We start from the raw sequence: 16,700 nt of genomic DNA, 5'->3' as shown, positions 1-16,700 counted from the left end.
GGAAGGCAGAAAATAGGAAAGACTGGAGAATACTGGGTTTGCAATGAAAGACCTGTTCTTGAGCAGAACACTATGAATGAATGAATGAATGAAAAACTAAAAATATAATATTCGCAAAAACTGAATAAAAGACTGTATTTAAACATTCTGCCTAACATCAATAATCATACCTAAAACTTTCAAGTATTGTCAATAGGAACTAAAATGAAGCAAAATTTTACCACCAAGAAACAAACTAGTTGGACTCTATACAAAGTAGTATAATCTATAACATTTTGTTTAGAATTAGACTAAACCAAACACTTCTTAACAGATCTAACATGCATAATAATAGAATCCTGCATATGATGAAGTTAAAGTCTACTCTATATTTGCTATTACTTATATTTATTCTTCGGAAAAGAATTATTTTTCTTCATAATTACTATTAGCTAAAATTATTATTTATAACTAACATTTTTCCCCTCCACCCCAGACTATTACCTAGTGGTTGCTCAAACCCTTACCTCAACAAATTGCTTCCGGTTTTCATTCCTGCCAGTCAGTGATTTGGGTTATGCAACAGTGACTCAGTTAAGGTTTTGTGCTACAAGTCAGCAGGTCACAGGTTCGATTCTCGATGGGGTAATGGATTTTTCCAATTGATTTAACCTTTCCTGCTGCAATATGGACCCAGAGTTCACTCAGCCAGCATATAGGACTGAGATCCCTACTGCTACTCAGTGCTGACTGTATAGTGAAGTGGAAGTCTTAACATCCTGCTATGTGAAAGGCTTTTTAGGGCCTGTATTGTGATATCTTTGTTTTGCTTCATTAGTCAGCAGTTCATTACTCTTTCTCGAGAAACCGTGACAGAGTTTATAGTTCCATACTCTACTCTAATGAACATTACACAGAGAATGAAAGTTAAAAAACCATCAATTTTAATTATCCATGCTGATTAGCATCCTTAACCTTAACGTGGTAAGTAGTCGAGGTTTTCACAGTTTCGCATGTGAAATTTAAAAATTATGGAAATGAATAATTTTTAATCACACTGTCACATAAAATCTTTATACATTATTTAATTACGCAATGCAGACGAAATACCAGGACAAATAAGTTTCAACACTTCAATGTAAGTCTGTAGAGAATAAGTCATATCTAATTAAAAGAAAATACACAATGAGGTAATACAAGTATCAAGAGATAAAATAATTAAGGGCAGATAAATAATGTTAAAAAATTTAAGTTTAAAGGCTCAAACAAAGAAAATGAAAATTGTTATTTTATGTAGTCAACATCTGAGTGAACACACACTTGCATAGGAACAAAGTGTTATGTATATTAATTCATGCACTGAAATTGTGTAGACCTTCATAAATCGAGACTGTCTACTTGTGTGAATGAAATCATAAATCAAGACTTTATGAATGTGTGTGAATTTAAATATTTTATGGGAATATATAGGCCTATTTTTCTTGTGTATTTAAAGACCACTCTACGGCAAAACAACTCGTGTAATAATTATGCTTTTATCAGTCAAATGAATCTGTGTCTCTGAAGTGCTTTCTTGTTTTCATAATTAATTGTACTTCCTACCACCCCAGAGATTTCCACTACTCTCCAAATTGTCCACAATATTATCTTATTCCTAATATCCACTAGATGACTGACATGCTAAGGAAATTAACAGATCATCATTGTTACTGACATGTACATATTCAAAAAAACTGCAAATTCGATTCTCTATCCTGATACAGATCACACATATTTTTATTTCTACACCCTGCAAAATTTCTTTCTTAGCTATAGCATTTTCATAGCTCAACCAGCTAATGATTTCTTATCAAAGGAATCAGGTTCGATCACTGGTAATCTTCACGAGGTCTGTGATGGACAAAGCAGCAAGGGGACAGTTCTTTTTCAGTTTTTTTATTTATTCATAAATATATGATTTCACCATTTTCAGTTTTTACACCCAAATTTACTATTATTTTTACAGTCTGATAACACTATAAACAAAATTTGAGAAACTAATAGCAGAAATGTCACAAAGACAGTAGAATAGTGTGTTTAATGAGGAAATCAAAGTTCAACATTTTTATGGCCACACAATTTATTTCAACTGTAAATTCCTCATTCCCAGACATGTAAAACTTTCATACACTTTCATAAAATCTATTCAAAATTCTAGTTAAAATGCCTAGCTACACAACCTCGTATTTAGGTAGTGCTACACCCATGAGCCCAAAAAAAATGATCCCTATCAACTAACCAATTAACGTAAGCAAATCTTAGACATTTAGCAGTCAAACTGTACTGCCATGTAACAACAATTTGGCATTATCTAAAGCAGGTGTAGTAGCATGTGAAAATTTATTTTCAGCTCAATTTTTTTTTTTCTTTTCTCAAAATTTTGCCACTCCTACGAACTTGCCACCCTGGGCCTGGACCCATGTTACCAATGCGTAATGCAGTAACATAATCGGAAGGTAAAGGCCATACCCCATTCAAAAATATTAGTTCTCGTCCGAATATATTCCAAGAGATGGAAGTCCTTGAATAAAAAAAAAACCAGTAGTAATAATAATTAATGGCACAATTATCAGGATTTACGCAATGTGCCTACCTTCTCGAAAACAGTTTTTGTGGCTGGCTTTCTCTTCATTACACAAGAATTAATTTTTGAATAATACTATGTGAAAATTGTGTCTCACTATTTCTTGGTTTGATAAATAATTGAACATTACAAAAATACGATCAAATAGAACAGATCTTCTGACATGAACAAATGAGTTTATAAAATCTACATTATTCAATAGTAATAAGTGAACATAAGACACTACGAGATTCTGGTTTATTTCTATAAATATTTTTAGTTAAAAGAGATTTTAACGAGTTTACACAATTTGACATAAACTTCTGATTATATGGAATGTGTGATTATTACATTGCAATGATTCACAACGAAAGGTGATCTTAAAATGCATAAAGTCTATTTTTCATTTTGCAACTATGAACTCTCACCCAAAGACGAATCACAATTGCTAATAAGCAGCAAACAATGGGGAAAAAAAAGCCAAATTTTTGTTATTAACAGATTACTTAAATTAGATCCTTCCTCATTCATGAAATAAATGGAGTATGATTTGTGTTGTGATGACGGACATGCTTTCATATAATGAATAGGAAAACATAAATTTCGCTTTTGAAATTGAAAGACATGAATTATTAAATACTTTTACAAACATACGCCGTTAGTCCACACAAAGACACAACAATGAAAGACATGGACACTAAGGGGTCAAAGTCAATACAAGCCATTGTGCATCCAACGATACATGCAAGTAATGCAATACACTTCCCAAAACAGAACATGCAAAGTCCACACCTCTCTCCTTTATACTTACAGCAATGGCATGAAGTCCAATTCAACCAGTCACCAAAAAGGGGAACATTCGTAAGAAAGAAGAAAAAAAAAAAATCAATAAATTAATCAACTAAACAAGTGCATAATATAAGGTCGACCAAGCCACCAAATTTTAGAATTTCATAAATACAGACTTGAGAAACCAAAGCTAAAGGAAAGTAATAAGAATAACTATAGTAAATATAAATACATAATTATGAGGAAGCCCACTTCTTACAAGCAGTATCAGTATCTTCCATAATGGAAGAATGACTGCGAAAAAAATAAAATATAGACCTATCAAGCGATGTAGGCCTACCCATTCTGAAAAAAAAAAAGTGAAACTCTGCAGAAGTGAAGAAATAAAAGGGAAACTTAAAGAATTTGGCAGTATTTTAGTCTATTTAGAGGAATCTGACCCTTCATTGATAATTTACACTGTACTCATTTTCTATTGTATAACTTTAATATGTATAATGTTTTTTTTTTGTCAAGTTTTTAATTGGAATATATGAGAAGCATTTTATGAAGCTAAATAATACAAATACTGAAGTTGTATTTATCACAAACAATACAAATACAGATTTTCTGTCTCAAATTCTTTACATGGATTCCACATTTACGAATAGGTTTGAATCTTCTACATTCTGTGTTTTTACCTGTAGAAAACTGCAGCATAGGTTAGATTTTAAAACTGAATGTATTTTGAGAAAGTGGTCAAAAAATGTGTTATTTTCTCTCAAACACTATCTGTAATGATTTAATTATGCTTGTGAAAGCATACACTTTTATGTTTTGGAACATTGTGGTGAATATGGGCATAACTTCGAACTACAAGATGATAATAGTAAAATAAACTACTAAAAATACGTAAATTAACGTGAACTTTAAATACAGTAACAGAAATAAACCAAACTTAAACAACAGAAAGAGATAATGTGATTTCAACAACTATCATTTACCTGAAAAAAAAGTAGATCAATTTACATTTTTTACTATACTTCAATTCTTTCATACATTTATAATACATGCATCAAGACAACAATGGGCAAATTGAAATATACGAGTACTGATTTACTGTCCCAAATATGTTTGAAAGCCGGAAAAAAAAATACTAGGAATTATAGCTAGTTATACTGAGAGATAAATAAGGTTGTGATTGACACACTGTAGTCGAACTCACATGTGTGGAGTCACGGTGTTATCTTACCCTATAACAATTCATTATCCATGGTGATGTAGGGGGTCGAGAAGTGTTATCCGACAAGATATTGCCGAGCCTCCACGCATGTGAATTAGCCCAAGGAGTGTCAATCAAAATCTTACATCTCTCACAGTATAATTATAATTTGCAAAATACAGCAGTAAATTCAATCACTTCAATCGTTATACAGTATCTTACATAGCATACACGCAAGAAAAGTCATATTTAAAATGTATACATTTCAAGCTGTGATACTTAACGCATATAAAATTCACAGGTAATATCACTTCTTTGTATATTCTCTATATCTTTTGCTTTTGGTCATTGTAAGGTTAATGACATTTGTCAATTACCTCCGCATTAAATAAATATTCACTTCAATATTTTTATCATCATAATGTAACACCAGTACTAAGAATGACCGATATGAAAGTCATATACCTTTTTAATAGGTTTTAAAATTCTGCATTTTTTATCAACAAGAATAGTACTAGAACTACAGGTAATTGAAGGAAAACTGGAAAGTAGAAAACTGGAAAGTAGAAAACATTATGAATGATTCAATAGTTTCTCAATTTATTCCAAAAATTAATCTGAACAATATGAATCAACTTCACATAACTTTCACATAAAATAAGTTTATGAAGAGGCTGATGTGTGTGTGTGTGCGTGCGTGCATGTGTGTGCATACACTGTGATAGAAACTAGCTCTGTGTCACCATTAAATTGGAACACCTTCCAAAAGAAGATTCAGTGCTCAAAAGTGTCAGTTTATTCACTACAAAAAAGGTAAGGATAAAAGTGTCGGTATATTTCAACTCGTTACAAACTTCTCTTACCTGCATCAAAATTGACAACCATTTACAATGCTCTCTATTATGAATACCACTAGGAGAGGGGACATGGAGGGGAGCTACGTATATACAACAGAATTCCCCATAATCTACTCAAATGTATACCTACTAATAAAATACTGATTTCATAACTACACATTTTTAAACGTAAATTGCGAGCTAAATGCCATGCAGTATCTACTATTATTTTCAAGTTAGCAAATAAATCAACTCATATGAGAGGGAAACCACAAATTCTACAAATTATATTTTCTTTAAAATAATATGTTCTCCTTTCCTATAGTGTTCTATACATTTTCATCAGGATTTTAATTCATCATGCAATTGAGACAATTCAACTGTTTCCTAAGGTTCTTAGATGTACCTACTGTCCGTGTCTCACTTCCTAAGCCGAAACTCTCTAGTGCTTATAGCCACGCCTCTTAGGTCTACTCGGACCATCACAGTAGTTACAGCGTGCGACACAGTAGCATATTACATGTGCTGAAAACATTATCCTATGCCATTCCAAGAATCTTCACTGTTTATAATATTGGAGACTCTAATTGCGATTACCACTATCGCTATTATCTCTGATGATGATTTTCGAAAATGTATGTGCACACTAGGCCACTCTTCGTTTAATCTGGACAACTGCTGAATTACCATAGAGCAGCGTTTCTCAAACTATGTTGCTGTGATTCTGTGAGCTCTACAGTATATGATTTTAAATTTTATTTTATACTTTTACTTGGTTATTTAACGACACTGTATCAACTACATAGGTTATTTAGCGTTAATGGGACTGGTGATAGCAAAATGATATTTGGTGAGATGAGGCTGGGGATTCGCCATAGATTACGTGACATTCACCTTACAGTTGGGGAAAACCTTGGCAAAACCTAACTAGATAATCAGCCCAAGCGGGACTCCATTCCGCGCCCAAGCACAACTCTGGATCGGCAGACAACCGCCTTAGCAGACTGAGCTGCGCCAGTGGCTATTTTATACTTGGTGGATACTATAAAAGTATATATCTTAAATGTTACGAAAATATAAATCAATAATAACATGGAACAACCGATGATGATGATGATGATGATGATGATGATGATGATGATGATGATGATGATAATATTCCAATAATATGCGTAATAACAATATTTTTATTAAACATCTAAAACGGAAAATAATAGGCCTACTCATCACTTTCATCATTGGATTCTCTATGTATGTGCCCACTAAAACAAAATACCGAAACAGACAAAATCCAGAAGTAGAAATGAGCCTACAACTTTCCGCCATAAAACCAGATTGCAGGCTTAAAAAGCAAACACATTTGTCCCACTGAACAAAATTATTGAGATACTAGCTTTCACTTGTCTGTTAATTATTAAATACTAATAAAATATTACAAGAGTTCCGTATTTACACTTTAGATTAAAAGGGGTTTTGCGGTGGAAAAAGTTTGAGAAACACTGCCGTAGAGAAAAGAGTTTACAGATGTGCACACACGACAACCGTAATCGCGATTAGGTCGATAACCTCGAGTAGAGATTATAGTCTACCACTAGTATTAGTGTTTAGTCAGAGGAATTGAAGAGAAGGACATAATTTGTTTTGTGAGGGGACAGCCTATACATTCGCTTGTCGATGGCTGATCTTGCACCATAGCTGACGAAAGCAATCCTGAAAAGGTCGATGTATTGAACTAGGGTAATAGGCTACTAACTGCACATGTGGTACGCAGGATCTCCCACTCTCCCTCTCTGCATCTCACCCCACAAAGAAGCAGCTCAGGAAGCGAGACACGAGCAGTAGTTACATTTTGTATAATTTTGTAATGTGTTGTCCACAGAAAAACTATCTCAGTATAGCATTCAATGTTCTTAAGTAATTTCACACTTATTATAAAACTACAAACAATATATACATATTCTGCAACAATTTCAAGATTGTACAAACATAGAATGAATCTGAAATAATACGACAAATTTCTAGATGTTATAAATGGGTAAAATAGAAATACAATAATCAAAATTGTATGTTCAAGGTACATGTTACAATGGAGAAATTACTTGCAGGAAATACTATGTGAATGAAATAATAAGAGGATGCAATTTGCACAAAATTATGTAAATGCTCCAATGGAGTGCTGTCAGGATATCTTCACCAAGGATAGTAAAATATGTGTAAAAGAGAGAATGTGGGGGGGAGCGGGGAAGAGACCATGATTGCATGAAACGTCTTTATTCTTGGTACGTAATTTATCAGTTAGGTAATGAAGGATTTAAGAATTATTTAATTAAATACTACCTACCATAGGCAGAATGAGTATACCCTAGCCAATAATTAGATAATGGAGCGAGACGGACTATGTGGGAAATGTCAAGACATATTAGAGAATGGAGCAAGATAGACCATGTGGGTATGAGGCACAAAGTTCATCTAACACTTCTGTTTCCATGGTACTACGACTAAAGTCAGAGTTTACAGAAAATCGTTTAATATCAAAAAGTTAAAATTTTTCTTTTATTATAGGTGGAGTATACTGGGTGTTCATTTCAAAGTGTGTCATGACGTCACTGTTGTTGGGTCACCGATTTGAAGCGAGTTTCAGCTTATATGTTAGAGAAGTTGCCTATTATTTAAGGCGTTCTTCAATCTGAACTTGAGAACGTGTATGGTATAACTTAAACGTTGTAGCAACACATGGCGGTCTGTACGGTCTGTGTGCTACCGTAACCTCTTTCGAACTGTGTTTTGCGCCGGCAAGTCGTATGCAGGGTATTTGTTATCATCGGTTGCGTACGGTAACATTCCACAACACAAATCAAATGCTCCATGTCCATGTTGACCGTCGAAGTTAATGTCAACAATATGTAAGTAATCGTCTTAACCCTCTCCCCATATCCCGACAGTACGTATTTCCAAACAGTTCACATTCCTGCCACTACCGGCGTTACCGTACGTATCGGTATGTACTCTTCAGAATGAATGCCGTACTTGCTAGGCAACTTCTCTGCCTCATAGGTTATACACCTCTGCGGAAGTGTAGGAAGATTGAATTCTCTAGGCTCATCGGCTAGCCACATGACAGCATACAGCGAGCCATGACACACTTTGAACTGAACACCCAGTATATATATTCCACGTCCCTTCTCCACCCTCCAAAAAAAAACTTTTACAATTGTGGAACACGAGTGTGGATGTGTATGAGTGCAGCTAAAACTGGAGCTTTACATTTTATTGGAGTAGGCTTAATCGTGAGAGTTAAGGATCACAGAAAACTGTGTAAAACATCTGTTTCAACGTCATCAAATACAGGTTTCAAATTTTAAGTTTATTATTATTTAACTATCTATCTGTCTGTCTGTCTGTCTGTCTGTTTTATTAAATTATGTAACTTACAATTTTTATTGACAGCTCATGTCTCAATTTAAACACTTTACTAAAGTACCAATACCTACATGTGAACGACTTTCCAAAGGGAGTTCTGATCTTATCATTTGAGATGTTTCCATTGTAAGAACAGCTTACATATGAGTAATACTGTAAATAACATGATTCCTGTACTGCCTAATCGCACAATCATGCAGCATCAGACACGCAGATTTTGCTTCTTGTATTTCTGGTGAGCTTCTCTACAAAATTAAAGATTGTCGCATTATTCCAGAACTACCCTGTATATCCAAAAATCTGATATCTCTAATGTAGAATATAATTACTATTATAAAAGAACAGAATATTGGGAGCCTATGGGAGAAATTAAAACTAATTCTTTCTACTTCTCTATAAAGGAATATGGCTATTATACAACTGACAGAATCACATGCGGGATATTTCTGTTGGAGTAGCTACACAGGACTGCTAGATTTCATGCTTTATTCTTAATGTGTAGCTGACCTCCTACTACACACTGCATTCACCAGGAAATATCATGTAATGGTAAATGAAGCAAAATATTGATGATTTTATATATTTCTGTTTAGTTTAACCACAGATTTGAAAACTCAGCATCAAAATAGGGTAAAATATCTTGAAGAAAATACTGTAATATATACATCAGTGTCAAAATGGAATGTCGACAACAGACAAGCACCACTAATCATAACCTCACATTATCACAGAATGAGAATATGTCACTGAATTAATTACATATCTGCAAAACAATAGCTTCGTAATAAAACTGTATGATTTTTAATGTCTTATTTCTTCTTTTGATCCCTCCACGAAAAATGTCACAATATTAATTTCTGTTGTGTTGATATTGTACTACATACAGTAGAAGGTACACTTAAAGGAAGCATTAAGTTTATAATATATATTCAAAACTGTTTATTACTGGCCTAAGTATGCACTAGTTAGCTTTGTGCATAAGACAGTTTGTAGGAAAATACAAAGAATGAGAAATTTTTCGTGAAATGTAGCTCACAACTATTGTCTTCAATTTTGAAAATTTCATATCTTAAGGTATTACTTTATAACAATCTGTGGCTCAGACCGACCAGCCAGCTGCTGGCCTCATGTCCACAGTCTGAACCAGAGGAGAAAAGCATTCAGGGAAAAAATATATTCGGAAAAATGTACAGGAATGCGATCATCCAACCAGGATGGAGATTCCGTGTGGTTAGCGTGATGATTGCCCCAGCCATTATAGTTGGCTTTCGTAACCACATTTCACTACCTATCTTAGCTGTCCAAGTGCATACGATGCTGAGTGAGCACCCGTCCCATACACTGGCCAAAATTTCATGCAAAAATTTCTTCCCCCATGAGGACTCGAACCAGCATGCATTCCGTAATGCAGGTTCTAGGCAGAATGCCTTAGACCATGATGCCATGGCACAGGACAAAGTATTATTTTGGAAGACTCGAAATACTTCATCAACACTTGAATAATATTTTTTTGCACAGTGCGATAAGCAATCAAATATAAAACACTGACAGCAATGATTATCAGAAACATGACATATCTTTACAATGGTATTAATAAAGAAAGAAATACTTATACAATAAATCTGTTGTTTGTAGACATTTGTTTAGTTTCAGTTTAAATAACATAGGTGAAAGCACGGATTGCTCTAAACTATGGAAGAAAACATTTCTTATTGTTACCATAACAGTACACATTTTGCCCTTGGTTTTGCTCACTTGGATGTGCATGACCTCGAACGCTCAGAACCACACGAAAATGTGCTTAGAATATAAATCGCTCATCCCAAAAACTGTGGTATGAGACATTCCCATGCAAAACTCAGCTGTTGTCTGCTAGTGCCATTCAATGGTGGCATGTTGTACCTGCACTAACAAGTACTTACTCTAGTTGTGTGAACAGTATAGCTGCAGTAGGAGGCCGTTTTTTGGAGTGTTCGGTTGTGGATTAGAGTGTAACTGTGTACATCAGTATCATGAGGCGAATTAATGCCATGAATGCTGTCAAAATGTTAGAGGCAAACTTGCGACATGCTGAATATGGAAACATAATCGAAGTCGAGGATATGGAGTTCGCGAATATGTTATATAGCATAATAACGCACAAATACAATGGGAATGACACAGAAATGCATGAAGATACGCTGGATAGTTACAGTGATTTTGAAGGACAGGAAGAGCCAGTACCTGAAGTTGGCTCTTCCAGCAGTACAAGACTTCTATCTCCAGAGCAACAGGAACCTTCAAGTCAAAGTAAGTACGAACCATCTCTACCCAAAATGTCGAGGACCAGTGTATTAATTACAAGATATTGATGACAACATACTGGAGAACATTTATGAAGAGTATTACAATCGTGGCTTCAACTCCTATAGCAAACTTATGAGGTGCTATAAGTGCATTCGAAGTAAATCAAATTGCAAGTTAATATTAGATTATGTGACTAGCAAAAGGCGAGGTCAAGCTCACTTCAAGGGAAACAGGCTGTCACAATTAAAAACTTTAAAAGAGTATGTAATGTCACAATTTGATAGGTCAAGAGCGTACGGATCTGCAGTTCACTATTGGCAAATATGGGCACTAGAAGCATCTAAAGTGGTTGGCCTGGACAATTTCACAGCTTTGATTACTTTTATCAACAAACTTAAGGCTGGATATGGCATTTCTTCCAGGCATATTGCTACGTTTGTCACACATAAGGACATACAAGAAGATCATAGTATTCGTCAGAAGACACAAGGGTTTGTGGAGGAAGTGAACAAATATGTAACAGACGGGAGTGTGGACAAAGAAAATGTTTGGAACGGTGACCAAAGTTCATTGTCAACACTATCTCCAGAGAAGAGAAAACTACAGCTGGTGTGTTGCAGTCTGTGCATAGCTCTACACACAGCTACACAATTGATGTGGCTTTATCAATGGGTGGCAGATTAGCTAACAAGCTCTATATCTGTTTTCAAGAGATACAAGGGACTTTTGGCCCAAATGTTTCAAAGAAAAATGAAGCAACATGTCTACGAAACATTCATGTGCAGGCAAGCAAAAGTGGAAAAATGACGAAAGAGTGTATGAGAAGTTTTCTAACTACAGTTTTTGGTGAACATGTACATGAAGATGAGAAGAGCTGTTGCTGTGTAGTGCCTGGTCAGACCATAAAGACCGTACTCTGTTAGATGAAAGTTTTCCGAACAAGGATGTTACGCTCAAGATATTGCCACCAAAGACAACAAGATATTGCCAACCTCTTGATGTGTACTTCTTTAGGCAATACAAGCTCTATATGAGAAGGATCGTTGATTTTGTAAGACTACAATGTGAAAAACCACAAGTAAAGTTACATGATCGTCATTTCATCATCAGACTTCACTCTCTGCTATACAATCAACTTTCTGCACCTAAGAACAAGCCTATGTTACAATATGCTTGGCAAAAGACAGAGTATGACATTGACATACCAATATCATTGTTTGAAAATGTAATTAGTGTGGCATTTGATATTGGATTGCTTGAATGCGGAAGTGATGTTGAACGTGAAAAAGTGGCTTTAGTCAGATGTGCATATTGTTCTGTTCCACTTTGCTTTGACCATTTCATTGAAATCCCACACCTGCACTTTGTAGACTGAATAGCTGTGCAGCATTACCAGGTCAGTAAAAAAAGTTTGTTGTTCAGACAGCGTAATTATTTTAAGCGAGAGAAATATAGCAATATAGTCACAACATTGAAATATGTGTGTTTTTGGTCCTATTATAATCGATATTTTGTTTCTTCGTGTTACCAAAGTTCCTCTCTCAGACCTTGAATAGGTGATCATTCAAATGTCTCTCGTGGTAAGACGTGCAGTTTTGCATGAGAATGACTCATATCACTGTTTTTGGGATGAATGATTTATTCTAAGCACATTTCCGTGCAGTTCTGAGCGTTCGAGGTCACGCACATCCCTTGTCAGTAAAAAATTCAGACCACAACCTGTGACAACTATTAAGTTTGTTGTTTGTTGTCAACCTGGGTAGCGCAGTCGGTATAGCGCTGACCTTCTATACTCGAGGTTGTAGGCTCGATCCCGGCCCAGGTCAATGGCATTTAAGTGTGCTTAAATGCGACAGGCTCATGTGAGTAAATTTACTGGCATGTAAAAGAACTCCTGCAAAACAAAATTCTGGCACACTGACAATGCTGATAGAACCTCAGCAGTTGGGAGTGTCGTTAAATAAACCATAATTTTTATTAAGTTTTGTTTTATCTAACTTCATTGCTAAAAACTATTAAGCAACAGTGATAAACAATCCTACAATGCAAAGTAAAAAATAATAATCCAAATAAATAATATGAGCAAGTCGAATCTAGTACATTTTTTGTATTATTATCCCCACCAAAGTATCATGCACATAGCTTCAATGTCGCATACCAGAATCAGTTATTTAGAGATGTTCTTTGCAGTTAGAGTGGTCTTTCTGATCATTTTCAGTGCGTTATATTATTCAGTGTGAGAGATGAAACTGATATAGACATTTCTAGCAATGTTACACATTAAAATCACATTTTCTTTTCTAGAAAAAAACTGTCCATATTTTCAAAATTTGACACAAAATCATATCTATGATCTAATGGAACCCTGTGAACACTTCTGAAACCCTTATAATTGCAAAACAAGAAAAAGTATAAGTTGAAACGAAGTGCAATTATAAAAAAAAAATATCGAACATTCTCATTGTAAATATTAGGTTGATGCATAAGTTCGCAGCACTTGTTTGTCATCACAACACTGCGTTGTTAGGAGACTTTACCATTTGTCGTGTCTTATTTGCAGTGTTGTGCTTGTAAATATGCTCAACACGCAACACCACACAAAACGTTAAGTGTCCATCAATGTGTCAGTGGGATAAAGAAGGTGTCATGTATTACAAATTGCTTCTCAGGAATGTAACCATAACTGCTGACATTTATTGCCAACAACTCATACATATTGAGGCTGCAATTGAAGAATGAAAAGCATCAAGTGCTGCTGCAACACAATAATGCACACCCACACTCCACTAACATGATGGAAGTAGCTATCCAGAAGCTGGTTAGGAGGTAATTCCAATCCCCCATATTCTCCCCATCTTGCGCCCTCAGATTTCCACGTTTTCCATTCTCTACCCAACAATCTTCAAGGGAACTCCTTTAATAGCGAAGATGCTTTACAAACTTCGTTTGACGACTTCTTTAACTTCAAACTAGCACATTTTTTCAGATGCAGAATCAAAAAAATACCCCAGCACTGACACAGTCATAGATAATGTAGAAGAATATTCATTCATTCATAGTTTTCTGCCCAAGGGTAGATCTATCACTGCAACCCCAGCATTCTCCAATTTTTCTATTTTCTGCCTTTCTTTTAGTTTCTGCATATGATACATATATCTTAATGTCGACTATCAAATAATACCTTCTTCTACCACGAACTTTGTAGCAGAATATACAGTATTATTGATTATGATTAATTTCTGTCTTCTATTCATCTCAAATAAAAATTTTTGTCATAGTGAAATATACTACGAACATATGCATCCATCAACCCAATAAATCATGAATAATTAACAGTTACAGTATAGGATGCTTTCGAACTGCATTATTCTATGTTCAATGTTTGAAACAAGTAGACTAGACGGCATTTTCAGAAGATGGTCAGCTGCTACATGCGCCGTAGCATTTCTGGTATGTGACGTCACAAACTTGTACAGTAGAACAAATCAGAATCAGTCTATAACAAGTATTTCCAGAGTTCATTTGTTCACGTGTGAATGTTTCAATATATTGAATAAGTAAAACTAACATTTACTGTGTATGTGTAAGATAAATAAATGGAAGCAGAGACTGTAAAAAGACAAGTATTGCACAGACAGGCACGGAAAATAGTGTTTAAGGTGTATAATTATTTTAAAAGCATTGACGAGCAGAATGCTGCCGGCCATCTTGATGCAGATTGCAACGCTGCCAATGCACAAGAAACGACTGTAGAAGCATGTGGTGTGGGAATGCGAAATATGCAAAAAATATTGTTAGTGAAGGAAAGAGGGTTTGTTTGGTGTCACTCTTACAGTAATCAACGGCTAAGGTCATTATTGTCTTTTGATAATTTAAATTCTCTCCTGCACTATTTGTATTGCACATGCTCGTGAAGTATGTGGCAATGTTGTATGCTGCCTTGCCCTCTCTATCTGTCTCTCTCGACGCAAACACTAGCAGACTACAGCCTTCTGAATTGCCGTCGACTCTAGTAGGGCTCTGAATTTGATTTAAATTTTATAACTATCTGTTTTCCTGTAACTTTAGAATATTTTAACATAGGCAAAAATTGATTATAACTGAAAGTATACTGTAGATCAGATGGAATAACAGGAAAAATTTTTGAAGGTATACAAACAATAGCCTTTCTCATAAAAATTGGGAAAAAATACCAATATTGCCTATCACATTACATGGAAAAAAAAGTTACAAAAGACCATAGATGTATTCAAGAGAATCAGTATGAAATCAGTGTCCCATACACTTTAACAAAATGAACTGCAGACAATATTATCATAACGACAATGTTATCCTGTGCAGTGTGAATTCCATTCTGTCTCAAAATACATTTTTCTTGATCTTAACATTAATCACAATGTGGTTTGTCCTCGTTGTTAACAAAATGAAGTTGAAAGCAAATATTCTGAAATTTTATCATGGAAATCTGATTTATGTTCAATACAAAAGACAAGTTTAGAGTTCAAACTATAACTAAAGAGTGAAGTTGCAAATATTCTCTTCATACTCTGCAAAAGCAGCATGCAACAATATTTTATATGAAATCCTAATGCAAATCTAGACTTATATTTGTGCCTTATTTAATAGCACTAAAAAAGAAACAAAAAAAAACGGTATGAGGTTATCCCTTCACAAGAGATAATCATTTTACGGCTAGTAACAAATGTGTAGAATGTTGGGGAATATAATCCGAAAATTACAAATAAATATAAATAACTTCTCTTAAAAATACTGAAATTGCAATGGGGTATTATATGTTTTCACATTTCCAATAAAATCATATCAAATACAACCCACATAACAATTTCCATAATCAATTTCGTTCTATTAATATCTTTCAATAATTTTTCCCAAAATCAAAGAATTAAAAGAACGATCGCAACTTAATATTATGGGGATATAACACATTTATTCTCAAGTTGGTCACTCTCAGTGCAGTTTATTGAGGTATTCCTGTCTCTCACAAAGTATCACAGCAATCTAAAATGGTTGGAACTATTGTTTTCTGAATCACCGTTGGTATCACCTATACTGTGTTTCATATTGTCTGGCAGGCAAAGTAAACACTGCCGGCAGAGGAAGGGAGAAAGATTATTACTACTCAACCAATGGCAGAGGTCACATTCCAGACTTATCTTGAAACTGGGCGGAGGTAGAACACTTCAGGCCGCCCGACTTAAAGATAAGTGTGGAATGCAATACCTGCCATTGACTGAGTAGCAATTATCTTTCTCCCTTTCTCCACTGGCAAGTTTATTTTGCCTGTCAGACTTCATGGAATAGAGTATAGAACAAATTTTAGTGCCAGTAACACAGTAACTACAGTTAAGACAAATTTGAACAGTCAAGAGATGGATGTATACCAGTCACTTTTGTGATTATATCAAAATCATGACGATTTTCTTAAAAAATAATTTTACTCAATAAAATTCTTAAGACATAAAAATCGTAACAGTGCAAAAATTAAAGAGGACAGAATTGTGTAGAGGGAAGTGTGAAATATATCTACTTCAGCAGTCACATCTGAAAGTATCTGCATATCTCATAC

At 34.8% G+C, this 16,700-nt stretch overlaps 1 protein-coding gene across 4 annotated transcripts in view; it reads right to left on the bottom strand.

Annotated features, from left to right (window-relative positions):
- Positions 1 to 16,700, bottom strand: part of Cip4 (formin-binding protein 1-like Cip4) — a 405,553-nt gene that overhangs the window by 46,250 nt on the left and 342,603 nt on the right. The window lies entirely within an intron of this gene.

The sequence above is a fragment of the Periplaneta americana genome, chromosome 13 (genome assembly GCF_040183065.1).
Source record: "Periplaneta americana isolate PAMFEO1 chromosome 13, P.americana_PAMFEO1_priV1, whole genome shotgun sequence".
Taxonomy (NCBI): domain Eukaryota; kingdom Metazoa; phylum Arthropoda; class Insecta; order Blattodea; family Blattidae; genus Periplaneta; species Periplaneta americana.
Note: the sequence above shows the minus strand (reverse complement) of the source record. Positions and strands in the feature narration are given on the sequence as shown.